The following is a 17,993-nucleotide window of genomic DNA, read 5'->3' as shown; positions in this document are numbered from 1 at the left end:
CTGTTTTGAGTGGTTCTATTGATTGGCTGTAATGCTTTAAATATAGATAATAAATCAACCCCACCAGTACTTTAAACAGTCAGCATTGTAACTGCCATAGAGTTGCATTCACACCCTCACCTGAAACAAAAAGCCAAGAAAGTTAAAACTCTTGTGATATGAATAAAGTGATACTATAATAAATCCTTAGGAAATATTCTGTTTAATACAAAGTTGTTTCATTATGGTTCTATAATTGTTACATTCTAGAAATTAGTGTAGTGATCTTTTCCCATATCCTGAGCTATTTTTTCTTCAAAGAGTATTTATAAAAATATATCACTTTCTCAAAAGGATCTTAAGGCCTCTAAGAGACAGCTTGTTGCTAATTTTCACAACATCCCAATAAAGAACTATTATTTAGCATTTATATCACACTTTTACTTGCAAAAGTATTTTACAGTTATTTTCATTAGTAGTCATGCCTCACAACCACCCACTGAGCTAACCTGGTCCTGTAACCCTTATTTGACAACTGAAAAAATTAATTTATAAAAAGGCCAAGGTCAAGGCAGTCTGCTTTTCCAAGACCAGGGGCCTAATCCTAAAAAACAGCCTCATTCACTCACCAGTGTATCTGTATTGCTCAAACCCTAGTTAAACTAGGTTTTTAGAAAACAGTAATCCATCTAAAATGATGGTACAAAAATATTAAGATTATAATGCTCTGACAAAAATATATAACCACATTGAAATACAAATAGGAAATGATTTAGTAACAATGACACAGGAAGTTTTCAGAAATAGGCTCCCAAAACCTCTGCCATCACACAGAAAAGAAAAAAATGATCAAATGTTTCTTTATCTCATCTTCCCCCTGGATCCACTACAATCAGATATCTATCTCCACTACTCCAGTAAGTAGTTCCACTCAAGATCACCACGTATCTCTAGGTTGCCAAACCCCACAGGTATTTCTCTGTTCTTATCTGAGACAGCATTCAATACAGTGGTCCACACACTTCTTTACATATTCTTTACTTGGCTTCCATAACATCATTTCCTGGTTTTCCTGTCTCACTGACTGCTCCTCCTCTTTCAGACTTCTCTTCTCCAGACACAAACCATTCCAGGAGACCCCCTGATTGAATTCCATTGACTTCAACTTCTATCTACATGTTGCTGCTTTCCAAGTCTACAATTCCAGCCCAGTCTTCTCCCAGGAAAGCCAGGCTTTTCTACCGAATTATTTTACAGCTCCAATTGGCTGTCTAACAAGCATCTCAAACTTGACATGAGCAAAACAGAATTCTTAACAAATATGTTCTGCTACAAGTCGTACGCAACTTAATAAATATAATCACCATTCACTTACCAAGTTGCTCCAGCATAACGTAGAAGTTAGCCATGATTTCTCTCTGCTTCACTTCCCCTAGCTGCTGCCAATCCCTGAGCAAGCCTTGTCAAGCTGATTTCCAAAAGACATCCCAAATCTGTCCGCTTTTCTATAGCTCTTCTACCACCTCCCCCATCCAAGTCACCATCAACTCATCTGAATTAGTATAATGGCCTTGTAACTAGTCTCTCTGTCTCCACTCTTGATCTCCCTACAATCCATTTCCACATAGTAACCAGAATATTTTTTGTAATTACAATCAACTCAAATCTTTTCCCTGCTTAAAAGCCCCCAAAGGAAGCACACTACCCTAGCTTTCAAATCTCAATGTTATCTGGCCTCTGCCTTCTTCTTGCACCATTCTCCCTCTCAACCACCATATTCAAGCCACACGGGCCTTATTTCTTTTCCTCCAATCTACCAAGTTCATTCCCCCTTAGCTTTGTGCTGGAATGTTTGATCGGCTAATCTCTATATCCTCCTGAATCTTAAATGCCATACCCTCACAGAGGCATTCCCTATTCTCTCGATCTAAAGGAGCTACCCATTCATTCTCCAATACATCACTCTATTTTAACGCTCTGCATAGTATTTATTATTATCAGCTTCATAAGAGCAGGGACTCTATCTTGTTTACCAGTGTATTTCATGCCCAACTCATACTAGAAACTCAATAAATTTGGCAGACTTATTTGTGAGGTACTGAACTTCAAAAGGTAAAGACAAAACCCTTATCCACAAAGAGCTCACAATCCACTTGAGGAAACAAAACAAGATTTAAATAATGAATGTAATGCTAACGGGATACTAAAACATCAGAGCAGCCCAGCAGCAGGAGTGATTAATCCTGCCTTGGAAACTGGGAAGACCTCACAGAAGAAATGAGCTATGAGCTAAATTCTGAAGATTAATTACTAGGAGATTCACCAGATTATTGGTTATGTCTGTCTGATTGTTTGGAAAGTGTCCTTGGAGGGAAAGAAAGTGATAGAGCAAAAACATAATGAGGAAAAGAAGAAGGAAGATGGAATCAAGCATCTACTATGCATAAGGAACTGTGGGTAATGAAGAGTCACAAAGGGAAAAGGCATAAGCAGTCTTAGAACTTAGGAAGAAGGCTCTCGCGGCACTGTGGTGGATCAACTGAAGGGTGATAAGAATTGAGGCATACAGACTAGTTAGGAGGTTACTGCAACTGTCCAAGTGAGAAAATGAAAATGGTCTAATCCAAGACTTCAACAATATGGTTGGAAAGGAAAAGGCAGATTTAGAAGAGCCTGAAGGTTAAAATCAGACCGAGGCATCAGCCAGATGAGTGATGAAGAAGGAAGAACTAACGTCAAATCCAAAGTTTTTGATTTAGGCAACTGTGTGGTTACTGATATCATTCAACAGGAAATCTAGAATGCTTAGATTTTGTGGGGAAGATAATGAATTCTGTGGTGCCTACGGGATGTCTAGGTGGGTTTTGGAAATATAGGCCTGGATCCTAGGAGGGAAGGGGGTAGGGTTGGGGCATGTGGTGATGGAGAGGCGGACGGAGAGGGAAAGGGAGAGGGAGAGAGAGATTTTAGTTAAATCTAGAGATTTGGAGGATGTGTCTGTGTGTGTAGTGAATTACATCAGCTGTGAAAAATAAAAAAAGAAGGTGGCTAAAAACAGAATTCTCAAGAACACCAACATTTAGGGATTGAATGAAGGAAGAGACTATAAGATTATGAAGGAGACTAAGAAAGAATAGGCAGTTAGAGAAAAACCAAGAGTGGGCAGTATCACAGTTTAAAGAAAAGAGACAAAGTAAACTAAGGACTGAAAAGCATCATCTGGGCTTAACAACTGAGTCATGAGCAGAGCAATTTCAGTGGAGTGATGGGAACAAAATTCAATTACATGCTTAAGGAATAAATAGGCTGGAAGAAAGTGAAGAGAGCAGGGGAAAGACTACTTTTATAAATAGGAAAGAAACTGAACAGTAAGTGGGGGTAAGGTGGGGACAGAGAGTCGGGGAAAAGAAAAAATAAAGACAAAAAGACTGATGGTTTGGATGAAAGGGAAATAGTGATCCAACAAGGTCAAAGAAGGATTCACAGAATAATGAAGAAACAAAAGGAAAATATTAATAAACTCTGTAGGTGTGGAAGAAAGAAGTAAAGACAATTTCCACTTGACAGCCTTAGAGATAGGCAGGGAAGAGAATAACACTTAAGGACTAGAGGTAACTGGATTAACTGGATAACTGTTCTTTACCAAGAACAGGCAAATATTTAGGTGAGATACAGGAGTCTAATCAGGTACTCAACAATCCCATACTAAGAGGAATGATCTTACTTATCTAAATAAAGGTCCTTTACTTAGAAATATGAGATCTGGTAGAAAATCAGAGTAATCATGGGGAAAAAAACGTGCAGAGTAGAGACATGATGCAGAAACACCAGCAAACAGTTCAAACTGTCTCCCACCAAAAAAAGCAGTAGCAGAGGGAAGAGGATGGATGCCCAGCAGAAGGGGCAATGCTGTTAATCAATATTGGACCTGGTCCAGCTGCCTAAAAATCACAGCCGATTTTCTCAATGTCTTCCCAAATCTGAAAATCCATACTCACCCGGAAGCTGTAATAACATAGTTTCCAAGAATACTAAGGATGTTTCCTAACATAATATTCTAAGTTCCAAGCTTCATTTCGTTAAGTAATCTCTGGGAGAACAGATAGCTTGGCTAGACTTTGGATGAGATCCACATAACCCCCAATTAACTCAATAAATCTCACTAGTGAATACTTTTTCTTTTTTTTTCCATTTTCCAGTTTTATTAGGTAAAATTGATACAATTTGCCTGCATATATACAATATACTGCACATCTTTAAAATTTACATATATGTACTGTTCATTGTTTCTAAGAACAGTTTAGAGCTTTAGCTTTTTAAACTTACAGAGTTATCAAAGCAATAAAGCCAATCACAAAATAAGAATTAACAGAATGCAGTAATCCAATTATAAAGGACAGTCAGATGTGCTTACACATATTCAAGAAATCAATCATCTAAGTTATAAATAATAAGTAGTTCATTTGTGTCTGATTTTTTTAGATTTTACATATAAGTCATTGGTGAATACTTTTTAATGCACTGAAGGAGAGAACATGTCTTAAGGTGACATAGCAGTGTCCTAAAAGAGGAAGAAGACAGTGGAGAAGGAAAGCTAGTTGCATCATGCTTGGCAATAAATAGACAAATAAAGTAGAAAATAGCTGACAACATACTCCTCAAGTGTTAAAATCAGAGTACACAACTGCATTTCAAAGTAAAATAAGGAAATCCTAAAGGATCTAAAGTTCCTACTCAGAGAATTTTCACTATGTATTGCATAAATTATTTAAAACATATTCAAAAGAGATAAAATTAGATTGAAAATTCAGATATACTTAGGAAGTTACATCACTGGAATCCTTCTTTAAAGTCTTTAAAGACTTCTTTAAAGTTTTCTACCCTCAAACTTTTACTTTCAAATAGTAAAATTCATTTTCTAGTGTTCAGTTCTGAGTTCTCATAAATGCATAAAGTCATATAACTACAACCACAATCAAGGTACAGAATACCCTCCAATACCCTCCAAATATCCTAATGCTTCCCCTTTGTAGTCAAATACTTGCCAGGCAATCATTGATCTGTTCTTCACTGTCACTATAGTTTTGAGTTTTCCAGAATGTCATATAAATTCATATAGTGAGTAGCCTTTTGAGTTTGGCTTCTTTCACTTACCGAAACGCATATGAGGTTCATTCATGTTATTGCATATATGATTGGTTCCTTTTCATTGCTGAGTAGTATTCCATTGTATGGATATATCACAGTTGGTTTATTCATTCCAAAGCTGAGGGACATTCAGGCTGTTTCCAGTTTTGGGTTGAGTACAAATACAACTGTTTTAAATATTCACATACAGGTTTTTGTGTCATAGGTTGTCATTTCACTTGGGTAGACACCTGGGTCATACGTTAAGTGTGTGTTTTACTTTATAAGAAACTACCACAGTGTTTTCCAAAGTTCCAGCTGCTCCACACCCCTGTCAGTCCATAATCTAGTCAGTTTTCTTCTTTTGTTGTATTTCAGTCATTCTAATGGCATATCTTGTTATGATTTTATGCATTTATCTAATGACTAAGATGTTGAGGACATTTTCATGCACTTATTTGCCATTAATATACCTTCTCTGGTGAAGTCATTCAAATCTTTCACCCATTTTTTTATGGTGTTGTTTGCTTTCTTCTTGATGAGCTTTGAGCTCTTTATACATTCTATATACAGTTCCTATTTTGCTATGACTTGCAAATATTTTCTCCCAGTCTGTGTCTTGTCTTTTCACTCACTTAACAGTGTCTTTTGCAGAGTAAAAGTTTTAAATTTTGATGAAGCCCAATTTCTCAATTTTTTCTTTTATGGATCTTGCTTTCTTTTGGTGTTATATCTAAGAACTCCTTTCTGAACTCAAGATAACAAGGATTTTCTCCAGTTTTAGTCTGAATATTTTATAGTTTTCCATTTTCTATTTAGGTCTGTGATTGGTTTTGAGCTAATTTTTATATAAGGTGTTAAGCATAGGTTGAGGTTCTTTTTTTCTTTTTTTGATTATAGATATCTAGTTGTTTCAATGACTAGTTGTCAAGAAGACTATGCTTTCTCTGCTGACATGCCTTTGTACCTATTGTCAAAAACCAAATAGCCATATTTAAAAATATAAAAAACAAAATTAAAAACAAAATCAAATAGCCATATTTAATAGTGTGGGTCTATTTCCAGACTCTCTATTCTGTTCATTGACTTACATTTCTATTGGTCAAAAACTTTTTAAGCTTCACCAAAAGTGTCTACTTTTAGGTGGAAATTGGCTACCTAGGTTTACCTTAAGAAAAATGATAGGGGTATCATAAGGGTTGGAAATCTTATGCTTATTTTCCAAGGTTCTGATTTTTCACGTGCACTGCTGCTCTGAGATTTCCCACAATTGTGCAGAAGGGAAAAGAAATGCTTTGTATAAAGATATGTATTAATATCATTTGGTACAATAAAGTTGAAAACCCAGTTTTCCTAAAAGACATGCCATTTATTTCAAATAGTGAAAATAAAAATGTTAAACTTCTTGTACTTTACAAACAATGGTCCCTCTGCTGTCAGTAAGCTTGCCTAACTCCTACTCAACTTTCAGGTCTTACCTTAAACATCTCTCCTTCATCAAGCCTTTCCTGATCCCCCAAATACGGGTTAAGGGTTAACATGTTTCCACTGTACCACCAGGTCCTCCATCATCCCCCTTTTAACATATTATATTCTATAACTGATAGCTAACTTTGCTTCTCCCATCAGGACATAAACTCTGGGTGGCCAGAACTAGCTACACTAATTCATTCTTAGATGCTAGCACAGAGTAGGCAATACATAAATCTTTGTTTTGAATGACCAATTGCTTTCAATGACAGCAAGAAAGGGAAGACACTGAAAAGAGGATGTTCTATTTTGCAGACATACTGTAAAAGAAATCCTCCAAAGAGTACAAAGTGACAGCAGCTTTTAAGAAGGAAAGCGCTTCAAAAAATACATGAAGAAATGGATGGCAAATCTATAGATTAGAAGATAAACAGTAGACATGAAAATTATTCTAGATGGACCTATTTGGACATCGTTCCAAACAACCAGTTGAAAAATTACTGAGATAATTGGGGAAATGTGAAAACTGACTGGATAACTGATGCAATTAAGAAATGTTGTTAGGGAACCCTACAATGTTGGTGGGAATGTAGTTTGGTGCAGCCATTATGGAAATATGGAGCCAGTATGGAGATTCCTCAAAAAACTAAAAACAGACTTATATGATCCAACAATATCACTCTTGGGCATGTATCCGGAGGGAACTCTAATTTGAAAAGATACCTGCACCTCAATGTTCACAGCAGCACTATTTACAATAGCCAAGACATGGAAACAACCTAAATGTCTATCCACAGATTACTGGATAAAGAAGCTGTGGTATATTTATACTATGGAATACTACTCAGTCATAAAACAGAATAAAATTTCTACTTGTAGCAACATGGATGGAGCTGGAGATCATCATTCTAAGTGAAGCAAGCCAGAAAGAGAAAGAAAAAGAAAAGATACAGTATCACTTATATGTGGAATCAAAAAAAAAAAAAAAAAAAGACACAAATGAACTTATTTACAAAACAGGAACAGACTCTCAGACATAGAAAACAAACTTATGGTTACTGGGCGGGGGGAAAGGGGTGGGAAGGGATAAAATGGGAGTTCAAGATTTGCAGGTACTAACTACTATATATAAAATAGATAAATAAGAAGTTTAAATTATCAGAGAAATGCAAATCAAAACTACAATGAGGTATCACCTCACACCAGTCAAAATGGCCATCATTCAAAAGTCCACAAATGACAAATGCAGGAGAGGCTGTGGAGAAAAGGGTGTAGGGAACCCTCCTACACTGCTGGTGGGAATGCAGTTTGGTGCAGCCACTGTGGAAAACAGTATGGAGATTCCTCAAAAGACTAGGAATAGACTTACCATATGACCCAGGAATCCCGCTCCTGGGCATATATCCAGAAGGAACCCTACTTTAAAATGACACCTGCACCCCAATGTTCATAGCAGCACTATTTACAATAGCCAGGACATGGAAACAGCCTAAATGTCCATCAACAGATGACTGGATAAAGAAGATGTGGTATATTTATACAATGGAATACTATTCAGCCATAAAAACTGACAACATAACGCCATTTGCAGCAACATGGATGTCCCTGGAGAATGTCATTCTAAGTGAAGTAAGCCAGAAAGAGAAAGAAAAATACCATATGAGATCGCTCATATGTGGAATCTAAAAAAAAAGCAAAAAACGTAAATACAAAACAGAAACAGACTCATAGACATAGAATACAAACTTGTGGTTGCCAAGGGGGGATGGGTGAGAAGGGACAGAATGGGATTTTAAAATGTAGAATAGATAAACAAGATTCTACTGTATAGCACAGGGAAATAGATAAAAGATCTTGTAGCTCACAGTGAAAAAAAAAGTGATAGTGAATATATGTATGTTCATGTATAACTGAAAAACTGTGCTCTACACTGGAATTTGACACAACACTGTAAAATGACTATTACTCAATAAAAAAATGTTAAAAACAAGAAGTTTATACTGTATAAACTTTATACTGTATACTGTATACAGGCAACTATATTCAATATCTTGTAGTAAGCTATAACAAAAAAAATATGAAAAGGAATATATACGTATATGTATGACTGAAACATGATGCTATATACCAGAAACTGATACAACGTTGTAAACTGATTATACTTCAATAATTAAAAAAAAAAAAGACATGCTTGTTAATTTTTTGTGGGATTTCTTTTAGTCCTTATCTTTTAAAGATACATACTGAAATATTTATTCATGAAATTATGGTATCTGGGATTTGTTAAAAAAAATAATTTAGGTGGGGTAGTGGGTGGGGGTACATAGATGAAACAAGACTGGCATGAGTTGACAATTATTGTAGCAGAGTGATAAGGGGTGCATTATACTGTTCTGTCTACTTTTGTATGTATTTTAAATTTTCCATAAAAAAGAAGTAAAAAGATAACATCTACAAAATTAATAATCTTCTTTTTAACATTAAATCCCCAAGGAAAGGGAGAAAAAGAAAAGTATGGGGAGTAAGCCTTGAATTAAGTTAAGACCCTAGGGATGTCTGTGATTACCAGCATTTGATTCTCCAGTTAAAGCCAGACAGACATCCCGTTTCATGTGAATATTAAAAATGCTTAGCTGGAGAGGAGGGTATAGTTCAGTGATAGAGTGCATGCCTAGCATGCACAAGGTCCTGGGTTCAATTCCCAATACCTCCTCTAAATAAATAAATAAACCTAATTACCTCTCCCACACCAAAAAAAAATCCTTAGCTAAAATCTATCAACAACTTTAGATGCTCTGCAGATTCTATCCTTTTTTAAAATATGTCTCTGCTTTTATTTCAAAATCATAAACTGTTAAAAAAAAAAAAGCACCTGAATTATACCAAATTATCCTTCCAAAAAGCAACAACAGTATGCATATCTTTGGCTTACCATCAGGCATATTTATTTCAGTGTTTTCAGTTACTCTATAAATGAAGGAAAGCTGTGGGGTAGAAGACTGGACAGAGTCAGTTGGCTTGAGTTCCCAATCCCAACTATGAACTAACCTGGTATCACTGGCTCAATGTTGTTGTCCTGTGGTGTTCAAATCAAATCTTCTGAGGTTCTGGTTCATAAAAATCACCTAGCTTCTAACTCTGAGGTACTCAGTGAAACAAATTCTTTTTTTTCTCCATATCTATAATGGAACTAATATTAGAAAAGGCAGTTTATTCTAAGTCTGGTAAACCACTGAGACTAGGAAAAGATGTACAGTTGATATGCACACTAATTTCCTTTTATTGAAAAATTTTACAAACCTATAGATGCTTTTAATTTAAGCAAGAATGGTATCCTCATTTAATTAAGAGTAATACCATTCTTTCCACTAAGGTGAGAGGTTTTGTGTTTTATTCTTGTTTGCAACCTAAAAGCTGCTAATTTAAGCCAAGTATATATATAACACATCAAAAAAATGTAAAAATACATATGAACTACTACTGAGAAGTACTTAGTGCCACATTCCCATCAAGTCAATCCCTCTAGATGATGTGAATGAACAATATATTAAGCAACTGGAACTTAGACTGACTCACAGGGTCATCACACTGGCTTTAACTATTACTTATATCCTAATGATTTCTAGATTGCATCTCCATTCTAAATCTTTCCACTGAATTCAAAATCCAAATGTATCTAGAAGCCTATTGGACATTTGCTCCTGGATTTCCCAGACAACTCAAATCTAATATACCAAAATCAAACTCATTTTCCCTCAAATATAACACCCTCTTACTCCTGTATTCCCTACCTTAGTTAACGACATCACCATCCACTTAGTAGCCCAAGCAAGCAATTTCAAATCCATTTTTGACAACACCTCCCATACACACTCCCCAACATAAAGTCAATAAGATCTTCTAGTCAGTCTCCTAAAAAGCTCTTTAATCTGTCTACAATTCCACCACTACCACTGTAATTGAGATCTTAAATGTCTCTCAAGCAACCATCACACCAGTCTCATAACCAATTAGTCTCCCTGAAGCCAATTTCTCCTTTTTAAATCTGACTTCCACACTGTAAACAGTGTTACTTTTCTTTCTTTTCTTTTCAATAGAGGTACTGAGGAATATATGTATGTTCATGTATGACTGAAGCATTTTGCTGTACACCAGAAATTGACACATTGTAAACTGACTATACTTCAACTAAAAACATGGAAAAAAATTAGTGGTTTGGTATAGCACTGGATTGTACTGTTTTATGGGAATATATAGGTCATTTAAGGAGTGATTTAAAAGGCTTAACTTGGTTACTAGTTTTCTGGTAGCTAACCCGGAAACTAGTAGGGAAAAATATGAAAAACTAGAAATAACATAAACATGAATTTAATTTGGGTAGTGTCTTTTCCTTTCACCAATAAGCCAAAACTTGGCTTGAATCTCTTAAGCTTTTTGGATTGAGGTCTTATTGGAAAATGTAGGAATTGATCCTTGCTTATCAAATTCAGCAAACATTGAAATGCCTACTGTGTGTTAGGTATTGTGCGAGGCACTGGGAATTAAAATGTGAATGACATGATCCTTGTCTTTAAGGAGTTCACATTTTAATTGTAGACTAACACAAACATAATTATGAATCAGTACAATAAACGCTGTCACAGAGATATGCACTGAGAGCTGTGGGAGCACTGGTTCTGTCCAGAAGTGGAAAGGGATGGTTGAAGAAGGCTTCCTGGAAGAAGAGTCAAGTGGGTCTTGAGGCATGAATACAATTTGGCTGCTTCAACCAAAATGGATTGGTGAGGATAGTGTTTCAAGTGCAGAGAACAACCTACACAAGTGTATGAGTGTTTACCTGCAGGCAGGTGGTTTAATGTGCCTAGATCATGGAGTATGAGGTAAGAATGGAAGGAAGTGAGGTGAAAGATAGGTTGGAGCCCGGTTGTGGAGGACCTTAGTGAGGGATCTGAATTTTATTTTGTAGATGCAGATGCTAGGGAGTCACAGGAGAGCTCAGATCACTATTTAAGAAAAGTGGGGAGGAGGGCATAGCTCAGTCAACTTCTGGTGTACAGCGTAATGCTTCAGTCATACATGAACATACATACATTCGTTTTCATCTTCTGTTTCACCATAAGTTACTACAAGATACTGAATAGTTCCCTGTGCTAAACAGTATTAACTTGTTTATTGGATTTTGTGGATAAATTGGATAAACACTGGTAAGTAAACCCTGGTTCTCAGGCTCCTGTATTTCGAAGCGAGAGACACTATGCCAGAGTTCAGTAGGTGTTCTGTGCGATTCAATGGGTTTGTAGATATAACTGGTGTTATCTGTGGGAGAGGGCGAGCTGTGACTCTCCACTCCACCATCTTGGCACCTCCCAAGCCACTATTTTATAATTGAGCTATAAAATCCGATAACTATTATCCACTTTGTACTAAATGCAATCTTTAATAAAGAAAATTTAGCATTTTTCCTCTCAAGTTGCACTCCTTTTCACTTTAACTTACAAAGCTCTAAAAGTAACACAATCAAGACCTTGATAGGTAGTGAAAGGCAGAAATAAATATTAAACAATTCTCTGCTGAGAAAGCATTCACCTCTTATCAAGAGTACAGTGACTTCACACTTATCTCCGCTCTGGTTAGCTGTAAAGCTTCAGCCCTTCCCCTGGACAATTCACTTCTCACACATACTCTCACTTCCCAATTTACTGTATTAGAATCATCTTTCTAGAGTTGTGATAATATTTTAGGAGTTTAAATCCAAAAATTAGACTCATATCTCTTCTGAAAATGTTCCAAGCTTCCTGTCCTGCTCTGCTGTATTATACAATGTTACTCTGCCAAAGCCTTAGCTCATTTCCTCCTTCTGCTTGTTCCGATGTGGTGGTACACATCAATAATGCCCTCTCCCTTCCAATTTCATACTTTATTTTCTGCTTGGAATGCTCTATCTTCCACGTCCATCCGTGAGGGCCATCATGCAGGTTCAATGCAGCAGAGGCCTTTACTGACAATACTGAACCAGTCCATCAACTCTCGTAACAAGTTGTACCTTTTTCTAGTAGAGCACTTACTGTACTCCATCAATTCTGAGACACACTTTTTTCCACCACAGTTCTCTGAAAACAGGATACATCTTAAATCTGATGGCATGCCAGTCCCATTAGCAGTATTTCTTGTTACTTAGCGGTATGCAAAATAATTATAATCACTGGTACTACAGATTTGATGAAATAAGGTATAATACTCGGTTATAATTACTTTGTAGACTTCTGCTTCCTCCACTAGACTGTGAACTCCCAGACGGCAGAAGCTATGCCATAATCATCTTTTACCAGTCATTTGGGCACAATGTATGTATCCAACAGACACTAGTAATAATTAGCATTTATTTAGCATTTACTAGGTATTAGGCACCACTCTAAACATTTTACATATATTAACACATTTAATCCTCACAACAACCCCATAAAGCACATTTATTATTTCTGTTTTATAGATGAGGAAACAGGTCAAGAGACATGGGTAAGCTCATTCAGAGATACCCAAAGCTGCAGAAGATTTGAACCCATGTTTGCTGATTATGATTCATATTGTTATTATTTTTCCATCCAGCAAATATTTAATGAGCAATTACTCTAGGCCAATGACTGTGCTAAATAAATAAACACTGGTAAGTAAACCCTGGTTCTCAGGAGGCTACTCTGAACCACAGGTCCATTCTTGAATCCTTTACCCTCCAAACTTCAGAGCCAACCTACAAATTCACTAAGTTAAACCCACTCTTCTCTCTACTTGTCCTTTTTAACACCTTCTCATACAGTGTTCCTTTAAAGTTGTTAGCAGTCTACCAAAAAAAACCAAAACAAATGATCAAAAAACCCCAAACTTCTGCTCTATTATTAATTAGTGATTATAAAAATATCACAAGAGACTTCAGTTAAGGAATGGGTAGCAAGATCAGAAAGGCCCTTAAGAAACAAAGATTCTATAAAATAGGTAAACAAGTTTCTTCTGTATAGCACAGGGAACTATATTCAATATCTTGTAGTAACCTACAATGGAAAAGAACATGAAAATAAACATATGTATGTATATGTATGCTTGAAACATTATGCTGTACACCAGAAACTGACACACAGTAAATGACTATACTTCAATTAAAAATAAATAAAATTTAAAAAAACAAAGATTGTTAGCAAGCAAGTATTCTCAGTAAAAATTAAAAAAAAAAAAGGTAAAAAAACACAATTTTGTTTTAAAATAGACTGTTTAAAAGGTTTCCTTGAGGCATGAGTTTTTTGGGGTTTTTTTTTAAGAAAAATGACTCATTTTATCAGGATAAAAATGAGCTAGTAAACCTTATTTCTTTTATTTAGGGCCTTGTTATGTCAGGGATTCAGGGGAAGTCTTTACATCCCTGCTTTAGACAGACTGTTCATATAACAGGCAGTCAAAGCACTGACCATCCCCTTTCTCTCCGTCAGTGGAAGACTTCCCATTTGATAACAGTCATCTACTACATAAAAGCAATCATGAATAGGAAAGAGAATGGAAGAAGAGGACAGGAAATTCTCATCACAGCTGAATAAACCTCTATCATTTTAACATAATACAGATAGCATTTATAGACTTGTTTGAACTGGTGGAAATTTCCAATAGAGGGGAAAATGCATTATCAAAATTAAAAATAAATGTCTAACTACTAAAAATAAGGTGGCTAGGCTAGTTCTAACATTTTATACCTCTGCTTCATCTTCCATGTGGTAGTCAAAGACAGAATAAATTTCAATTCTGTAAATGACTTACGACAACAGTAACAAATGCTTTCTTTTTTAAACTATCCTCTAAAAAAGAATGATCAGCGTTAGGGACAGAGAATTTACTGGGAGAGCAAAACCTAGAACAAGAAGTTAAAAATTATGTATCACTGTGCATTTCCAGGAAAGAGAAGTAAAACATGTTTTACCAGACGAGAAGTTAAAGACAACTAGGGTTCATTTCCCCCATTCCTATAAAATAATTCATTCTCCTTATCTGTGAATCTTCAAGGATCTAGTACAGCTACTCCTTACCTTTGCTCAGATGGAAGACAAATCACTCACTAATTTCCAAAAGGCCTCATCATATCAAACTCTCCATCTACAGGGCCAGTGGAGCTGAAGCACCCTCTCTTTCTGAACTTTTGAAAGGAGTTTCACCTCTCTTTCAAAAGCTATGACTAGAAAGCCATTTTTCTCTCCCTCTCTCTCTCTCTCTCTCAGTACACAATTTAACTCTGTCCTCTGCTTTGACCATCCTAAACCACAATAAGAACAACAACAAACCTCAGGAGTGCTCCTACAGCCCCTCAGAAACCAAGCAGCCACCTCTTGGGCTCTTGCACAGCTGCTTCTTTCTCTGAGAGACACTCCACCCTGGATGTTCCACAAACAGGATAACAAAAAGTGAAGCTGAAAAGCTGCTATATGCTCTCTGACCTCCTAGAGACAGGCCCTGGGGTAAACAGACTCAAAATTTTGCAAAGAAAATTTTTTTCACAATTGAAGAAATAACAAATTGTATTTGCACATCCCTCACTGGGCACCCCTCCAGTTTGTCTCAAACTAGTTTTCTCAACTCATAATAAAGCACATTAATACCAAGTGTTACTAGGGAACGAACCTGAATGAGCATTTAACAGATTGGCCCTCCATTCTCTATTTCCTTCCTCTTGGATAAGGAGCTACACACCATTTGTAAAAACGCCTGGATATGGTATTTTTTCCTACACAAGTCTGATGGCTAATTTGTCACATTACAGAACAAACTGGTATTTCTGCACATAATCTGGGGTGCCGGTGAAGAAAACACGTATGTGTCTATTGAGGTTTTACAAACAATATGCTTTGCCTTGACAAAGAAATCAGTCAACTCATTAATAACGGTAAGATCTAAAATCCAATGATACTGTTGGTGATACAGTAACATCAGCATAGCACTCATGAAATTTACAATTTTCATAAACGATCTCAATCACATAATATGATGCTTGCAATCACCCGTTGAAGCATTACATCTTCCAGAGGTTCAGAAAGGTTAAGTGGGACCTGCCCAAGGTTACCTATCAGCTTTAATCAGCGGTGGACGTGGGTTCGAATCTGTCGAACTCTAAGCCCCTCGCTCTTTTCCCTAGACCTCTCCCAGCTTTAAACAGAGCGCTCCCGACCTCTAGCCTTTACCCAGAACAGCCCAATACTCCAGGCGACCAGCTCTTCCCTGCCTTGATCAGAGTTGTCTTCTTCAGCTCCAGCAGGGCTTTCATCCTCCACCCCCCTCCCCCCCACCCCCTCACCCCGCGACCATTCTCTGAAAGAAGCGGAAAAGGGAGAGGCGACCGAAAGCTTCTGGGGGAAGGGACGATGACAAACAGGGCAGCGCGGGACACTGCCCCTGCCGTGGGCTCTCACTCTGCAGAGCGCACCCGCGCTCCTCCCCAAGCTGTCCAACCCTGGAGCTGACCACCCGTGCCCCAAATTCTCCCACTATCACCTCAAACTGTCCCTCCCCCACGCCCCTTCGCCTCCGACAGGCAGAGCCCACCCCCCCCCCAAGTCCCGGTATCCCTCCACCAGGCACCCCCTCCTCGTCGCCCACCCCGCTTCCACCACCACTCACTGTCGGTGACTGGGCCCGGCCCTCATGGCTGCTCTGTTGCCGCCCGCCGCCGCCACCGCTGCTCCACGCCCCGGCCCCTCAGCCACCGCCGCCGCCGTAGGGACTCGCCGGGAGCCGCTCCTGCGCCTGCGCAGCCTGGAGTGCCGGGGCCCTCTCGGGTCGCCCGCGCCTGCGCAGCCTGCGCAGCCCGCACCGGGGGCGTCTTCCTCAGTGCCTGATGCCCTGGACCCCTGGGTCTCAGGTGGACGTGGCCGCTGGTTTCCAGGGCTTGTTGGGCTTTTAGGCTTTGGCGGCTGCCCCAGGGCCTGACACTTCTGAAAGGTAGCGTAGGTTACTAAACGTAGTGGCCGTAAGGGACTGTAGGCTTAAGAGCACTTCCAGGATTCTGGATCCCACTTGCCCTTAAAGGCCTGAATGCTCGGAGATGACCACTGATAATAAATTTAGGTTTCTTTCAAGAAGACGATCACATCTAGAATGCATTGAGGGGTAATTGTGTAAGAAGCAACTTTGGCATCCCTGAATACACTACTGTAGGCCAGGAGGTGCTCAGAAGCCCTGGGGACATTGTCAGGGAGGTGACTGCACCTAGAATGCACCGGGACACTGCTAAGTTCAGTCTGTTTATCAAGCACATACTGTTTATTAGACAAGAACATTCTAGGTATCTCATATGTGCCATCGAGGGATTTGCAGGTTGATAGTCCCCACTTTCTCTCACTATGGAACCTGGCCCTTTTGCAAACTGGTAAACAAAAACTAGAACTTGAGCCTAAGGAGGCCCAACTATCAGCCCCTAGAACCACTACCTAGACTGCTGCCTTGGCACAACCCAACAAGTGACTAGGCTCAGTTCAGACCTGGGAATTAAACAATATAGACTTGAAAGCTGAAGACTATCAAAGGGAAGAGGAGATACAGGACCAAACTCTCCTTATCACCATGACTCTTCCGTCCTTCCTCCAGCCCAGTTTCCTCTCCACAATTCAGAGTCTGGAGAGATAGGGAGCAAGATATAATGCAAGGCAAAAAAAAAAAAAAAAAAAAGTTCCACTCTTTTTGGGAAGAGTGTTAAATTCTCTCTACTTCTAGGGAAAGCAAAAGCTACTCTTGATCCTAGGATCTGGTATGAATGTTTGAACTCCAAATATAAGATTAAAGAAATTTTCCTCGTTTTGGAAAGAAGCAAAAACAGGCCCTAGAGAGAAGGTTGAGAATGCTGTAAATGGAGTGTCACAGAGATGCTGGAGGTAATAGAGCCTGCTTGTCACTATTACTACTAATTCTTCTGTAAAAGGAGGAAGGAAGATCCATCTAAATGCATATAATGGAATTCTCAGGTCACTAAGAAACTAAGGGTTACTCCCTGCAGGACCTAGGCACCTGAGAATTTTTTTTCTGGTTTTCTTTTTGGGGGGAGGGGAGGAGGTAATTAGGTTTATTTAATTATTATTATTTTTTAATGGAGGTACTGGGGATTGAACTCAGGATACTAAGCATATGCTCTACCCCTTGAGCTACACCCTCCCTGCTCGGAGAATTTTTTTTCTCATCAGATGCTTGTGATTTTTACATCCATAGGCTTCTACATACATGTATATGTTGCTGTAGAGAAACAGTGTATAAATTGGCATAATCCCACCCCTAGAAAAGCAAATCTAAAGCAAATATAAAGGTTCTGGCTTCATGTATAAATAGCCTCCCACGTAGGTAGTTCCATCTTGACATATGTAGAGCAAAACACAACAGCTGACAGAGCACAGTCTCCG

At 38.2% G+C, this 17,993-nt stretch overlaps 1 protein-coding gene across 2 annotated transcripts in view; it reads right to left on the bottom strand.

Moving 5' to 3' along the window:
* The window catches only part of FAM222B (family with sequence similarity 222 member B), a 55,043-nt gene extending 38,681 nt beyond the window's left edge, over positions 1-16,362 (bottom strand). For both annotated transcript variants that reach the window (XM_032457606.1, XM_032457607.1), the window contains exon 1: positions 16,225-16,362. The gene's annotated coding sequence lies outside the window, so the exon portion shown is untranslated. The remainder of the gene's footprint in view (positions 1-16,224) is intronic.
* Positions 16,363-17,993: the final 1,631 nt, after the last annotated feature.

Source organism: Camelus ferus, chromosome 16 (assembly GCF_009834535.1).
Source record: "Camelus ferus isolate YT-003-E chromosome 16, BCGSAC_Cfer_1.0, whole genome shotgun sequence".
NCBI lineage: Eukaryota > Metazoa > Chordata > Mammalia > Artiodactyla > Camelidae > Camelus > Camelus ferus.
Note: the sequence above shows the minus strand (reverse complement) of the source record. Positions and strands in the feature narration are given on the sequence as shown.